A 5,925-nucleotide genomic window follows, 5' to 3' on the forward strand; every position below is an offset into this window, starting at 1 on the left:
AAAACAAGAAACCTAATGAGATGAGATTTAATCCTAATGTAACAAAACAAGCAACCTAATGAGATGAGATTTAACTAAAGATTTTGTTTTGGACCTAATCCTATCATATTTAGAGTCAACAAAGTACTAATATTTCTAATCATGAGTGTTTTTTCACTCATGCTTAAGAAATCTAACTATTAATCCCTTTCCATGTAGCATAGCCTTGCTACTATGTATTCAATGCTCGCCTCTCAGCATGTATCTCACATTGATGTATGGTGCACATTTGTATGGCCCCCATTCACAAGCTAGGGCATCCAATGCTTGTGAGCATATATTCCCTATACTCTCAGTATGCCCTCCATCCAGAGTCTGTTTAGATCACCATCTAAGCTCTACACTAGAGTGTATGGGTGGACAGTACCATCATATTGTACCTATCTCTTGTTTGGTATAATAAAAATTTTCAAATTCTCTCCATTCTCTCTATTGCATTATCTAGTGTACTTTTCTCTTACTATATATCTTTCCACTGTGCCATATTCTTACATGGTATCAGAGGTATAGGTGCTCTCAGCAACAATAGTACACAAAAGTCTAGTCTTTCTTTGCATAGAAGTAGCTTGGAGTGATGTCTGCTTCAGGGTTTGGTGGTGGTGGTGCTACTCTTCCAGTGCATCCGCCCACCTGCCTTCAATGAAGTGCTGCGCATCCGCCCACCTGCATTCAATGATGAAGGCAAGTTAGATGGGACAAACTACACTCTTTAGAAGTTCAAAATCAATGTCATCCTTGTTTCTTATGAGCTGTTGGAGACCGTTCTTGGAATGGATGAAGAACTGGGGGAAACCATTGACCCTAGCGATAACACAAGAATGATTCCACCAGACGCTGCTCTTCTTTGGGCATGGAAGTGGTGCAATGCAGATGCACTTTGCACCATTGTTACTAGTGTAAGTGATTCTATCCTTACTTCGATTCAACACACAACCAAGGCATCAGTGGCTTGGACCATACTGAGAAATCAATATGAGACCCGAAATCACATTAGGATTCAAAACCTGGAGAATCAGCTTGCTGCTAAAAAGTTTGTTGAAGGAGAGGCTGCAGAAGCGTTTATCTCTTAGATCAAAAACCTACGAGACCAGATGGCTACTGCTGTGGGAATCATGAAGACCAGTGAAGAGTTGGCTCGGAGATGCCTCAGAGATGCATCTGAAGTCTACCCCGTAGAAGTATGATGGCTTGGTTATGGCACTAAACACCCAGGTTAGATTACCTCGTAGAAGTATAGCTTGGTTAGGACACTAAACACCTAGGTTAGAGTACCACCTCTTTCGTTTAAAGAATTTAGTGCCATGCTGTTTGAGGAGGAGATGTGGCTAAAGACCCGTGATGGTGGTGACACCGCATTTATACGGGGCTAATGTAAAAGGCAAAGGCGGGGCTACTTCTGAAGATAAGAAGAAGAAGTTTTCTAGTACATGCTACTACTGTGACAAGAAGGGTTATGCCGTCGTAAGACTATAGAAAGAAGCAAGTTGATGAGAACAACGGCACCATGAAGACTTCATGGAAGGGAAAGGAGTCAGCCCCAACAACGTCCAAGTTGAGCTAGAACTCTGGGTCACCATAGAAGAGGTATGCTCATCCGCTCAGGCTCCAGTTGTTGTTAATTGTTCATGGATTTTGGATAGTGGGGCATCCTAACATATGACCAGAAAAAAGAACTGGTATAGTTTCTAACAACCTTTACAGGAATCCATCAATGTTATTATCAAGAATAATGCTAAATGTCTAGCCGAAGGGTCTAGAACCATCTCATTTGTGGCAATTATTTACAGGTGAAGAAAAGAAGCTGTCTTTGATACGCTCTATGTGCCTCAAATAAAGAGAAACCTGCTCTCAGCCACTGCAATAACAGATCGTGGCCTTGAAGCATGCTTCAAAAAAATAGGAGCAGAGGTTTTAGATCTTAAATGAGAAGACAGTTTGGCAAAGCTATGAGATAAAAATTTGTACGGGTTGAGTGCTCTTACAACTGTTGTAGACAAGGGCATAAGCAAACTTTGGCATGATCGATTTGGTCACATTGGATTTGTTGTGTGTGATGAAAGGGAAAGGATTACTAGACTCTTTTTGGGCTGAAGCAATTAACACTGTAGTTTACATTCTCAACAGATCCTACACAAAGGCGCTCAAAGGAATCACACCATATGAGCTCTATTCGAGAAGCCTTCATGTTCTCACTTTTGAACATTCGGTTATGAATGTTACATACAAGGGTGATCCACAAGGGACCACCTACCATTGCAGTCAATGCTTTCGAGTTCTTGATCTTTCCATGATCTTGGCTCATCAAGTGCTGCGGGAAAAAATAAAGGCAATTGAGCCACGAGGAGTGAGCTTGGTGGACCGACGAGGACTGTCCAAGGGAGTATCATCATGAGGAAGCATGCCAGATTCAGGCATGGTCTACTGGTACCAGCGGAGTAAAGGGTCCCTGAGTGGCTGTCGTGTGAGGAGGAAGGCTCCTCAAGAGGTAGAGTAATGGTTGACTGATTGGGTTTGTGTGGCACAATTGGAGATTCTTGTTGGGGTGGTGGTATGGGCAGCGGAAGATGAAGTAAATCCCACCATCAAAGACAATATCTTGACGAACGATGACTTTGTTTGATCTAGGATCAAAGACTTTGTAAGCCTTTGATTCAGAAGAGTAGCCCACAAAAATGAGCAACTCACTCCTTGGCTTAAGCTTGCCCCTTATGTCATTCAGAGTATGTGTGTATGCATGACGCCCATCAATTTTTGGCCACAAAATACCTCGAACGGGGTCCTGTGAGGGACAATAGCTATGGGGCAATGGTTCACAAGGTATGCAGAAGTGTTAACTGATTTTGACCAAAGGCGTTCGGGCAGCTCTGCTGCAAAGAGCATGGAGCGTGCCATCTCCATAATGGCGCGGTTCTTGCACTCAACCACTCCATTTTGTGAGGGGGAGTTGATGGAGGTGAGTTGGCGTTGAATGCCCTGCTCTTGCAAGAACTCGGTAAATTGATGGGAGATAAACTTACCACCATTGTCACTCTGTGAGAAATCCCAATTGAGACACCCATTTGGTTAGTGACTAACCAAACCCACATGGAAAAACATTGGAAGGCATTTGATTTATGCTTCAAGAAATACACCCACATGTACCTCGAATAGTCATTTAATCAGCATGTAGTAGAGAGACCCATTCAAGGAGGGAGTTAGAGAATGCCCACTCAAATTGAAATGAATCAACTTGAGTATACTTTGAGTAGGATGAGTAGCATTGTGGGAATGGTGTATGATACTGCCTACCCATTTGACATGGCTGGCAGACATCCTTTGTCAGTTTGAGGCGTGTTATGCCTTCAACCAGTTGTGGTCTCTAGAAAACTCGTAGAGCATGTCATAGGGAAGATGGCCATAGCAATAGTGCCATAGTCGTTCAGTGTGTCTGAAGGAGCTTGAGTCATATAAGCACGGACGTGATGAAACTCAGAACCCTTGGAGGATGGTTCAGATAAAAAATTAGACATCTGGTATAAGCCATCCTTCTAAGCTTGACCTCTGGTAACAACAAGACTAGTAGTCTCATCAATTACCTCGATAACTCGATTGTTGAAGTAAACTCCACGATCGAGTTGGGTCAGCTAAGATACAAAAAGTAAGTTGAGGCCCAAGTTAGGGACAAGTTAAACATTATCCACAGTTTCCTAGTTGGGGCCTGTATTACTGTCAAATAAGATGGTGCCAACAGATTTGGTGGGCATCAGTGTGTTGTTGCCACATCAAACTTCACCCTTACTAGGACATTGCGAGATGAAAATGTGTGTCAGCATTGCATGCCATATGGTGTGTAGCTCCACTTAGCTCCACTGTCAACTACCCAAGTGACCAGATGGCCACATGGAAGAGTTCGGTGGGCTTTGATGATGGGCATAGGAGGATTATCACGTAACTGATAGATATGAAGGAAGGCAGATGCTGTCACACGTTGAGAGCTTCGTCAAAGTCTTTGTTTCTTCTTCCTTCGGGGAAGAGCGGCCACAACGTCAACCTCATATGTGACCTGAGCAACATTGGCCGAGGGGCCGAGATGTGGTGTAAGTGATGACTAATCAGACATCTCTTTCAGGGTGGCAAAAGAGATTAATTGGGAGGGGGGGCCTTGAGCGACTTGACCAGTGGGTCACCACAGAGAGGATCTAGGCTAATTCATACCAGTACCTTGTTGCTGGTTCCTTGGTGGGGAACCCTACAGAGTAGGTACTGGATTATTACCCCCCCTTGATTGCCAATTTAGGGCATTGCTGCTACCTTGGTTGTTTTGGTGATTCAAGTTAGTGGTGTTAGGGTTGTTACCTATATTTTCCTTGGCTTTAATGCCACACTCATCAATCAACATGTCCAGGTTGTGTTTGGCAATGAGTGCATAATCTATTCTTTTTGGGAATATTTTGTCGGTGGGGAGTGGGTGTTGAGAAAGTGTTTTTGGGATAAGTATTTTTGCCTTGAGGTTTTTCTTGATTACCTAAGTTGCCATTCCCCTTCCCTTGTTGCCCTTTTTGAGTAGAGGTGGTATTGGACATAAGTGAGTAGAGGAGGAAGAAGGGGACTTCTTGGGATAAAACTGGTCATGCAATCGAGCAAAGCGCAAGAGTTGGCACTCACATTCATATAGGTTAGGCATAAGTTCTAAACTAATGGTATGTGTGACAAAAGTAAAGAAGCTAGGCGGCAACTTGTTCAATAAAGTGATAACTTGGTCTTCTAGCGACTTAGCAGAACCAGTGGTGGTGTATTCCACGTTAAGGCACCGTTATTCAGCAACCTTGATAGCTAGCTCATCCCCCTCTTTGATAGAGAAAAATTTGGATTTGATGCTCGAGATCAATGCGACACGTGCAATCACGTGCGACATATCTCTCTGTAAGGTGTGCCCATCTGTCGGAGACATAGGGGAACTGCTGGAGTTGTGAATGAAACTCCGACAGAAGGCCATGCATGAGCTCCACTATGGCAGTGACATTTCTAGCTTCCCAATAGCGGATAACTTCAAGAGATGCTAGGGAGGAGGGGTGGGGTTTTGGTTCAAATCCCTTTACCAGGTTCCAGGAACCTTGGGAGGTAAAAACTTGTTCCATAAGATTTGCCCAGGTAGTGTAGTTAGACCCATTAAAAAACGAGTCCTTTTTGTGAAAGCATTTTTGGACATGGAGACATAAAAGGAAGGAGGTGGGGGGTCCAGGATGGTTGGTACCCATATCCGAAGTGCAGAGGGCTAGGAGGAACTCCAAACAATCCACTAATACCCAGCCCAAGGGTAGCATCGGCGGGGGAGAGTACTCCATAAGATGAAATATAAGGTTGGGAACTCTGCACAGGTGGAGTAGCTGGCTGAGGCACAAAACCTTGAGGAGGCACATATATAGGAATAGAGGTAGTGCACTTGAGATGGGTTGGTAAACTATTTGATACCTCGATATGCTGGGTGGAAACACAGTACCAGAAGGCAAAGTGCCAAGAGGTCCCTCGGTGCGGGTAAAACCCATACGCAGGTCCTTGTGGGGGTGCGGTCGGTAATGGCTACATGCTAATACCGTAGGAAAAAACATGGGTTGCATGGGAGGGTTTTGTGAATGAGAAGTATTCCAAAATGCATTAGGAGCAGGAATAGAAGGTAGACCAGAAGAGAAAACAATGTTACCTCCTTGAACACCAGTAAACTGGGAGCGAACTGTGCTCCTAGACCCTCCTCTATTCAGGTTCACATAATTCCAAGGATCGAGAGTAGTTGATGGTACCATATGCTGAACCTGTGTTATAGAAGAAGAAACCCATGTAGAATTATGAACATAAGCACTCAAAGGTACATACGAACCTGACGCGGCCTCTAGAAAAGTTGATGACAAT

At 43.9% G+C, this 5,925-nt stretch overlaps 1 long non-coding RNA gene across 2 annotated transcripts; it reads right to left on the reverse strand.

Moving 5' to 3' along the window:
• Positions 1 to 109: 109 nt before the first annotated feature.
• LOC147624752 (uncharacterized) lies at positions 110 to 5,925 on the reverse strand. Of its 2 annotated transcripts, XR_015269165.1 has the most exons (3): positions 5,894 to 5,925; positions 5,720 to 5,769; positions 110 to 702 (listed from the first exon to the last, which is right to left on the reverse strand). It is a non-coding gene; the product is annotated as an uncharacterized LOC147624752 (long non-coding RNA). The 2 variants fall into 2 exon arrangements; XR_015269164.1 differs by lacking the exon at positions 5,894 to 5,925 and having other exon boundaries at positions 5,720 to 5,883.

The sequence above is a fragment of the Cibotium barometz genome, chromosome 25 (genome assembly GCF_041138505.1).
Source record: "Cibotium barometz isolate CiBa-2024 chromosome 25, ASM4113850v1, whole genome shotgun sequence".
NCBI classification, from domain to species: domain Eukaryota; kingdom Viridiplantae; phylum Streptophyta; class Polypodiopsida; order Cyatheales; family Cibotiaceae; genus Cibotium; species Cibotium barometz.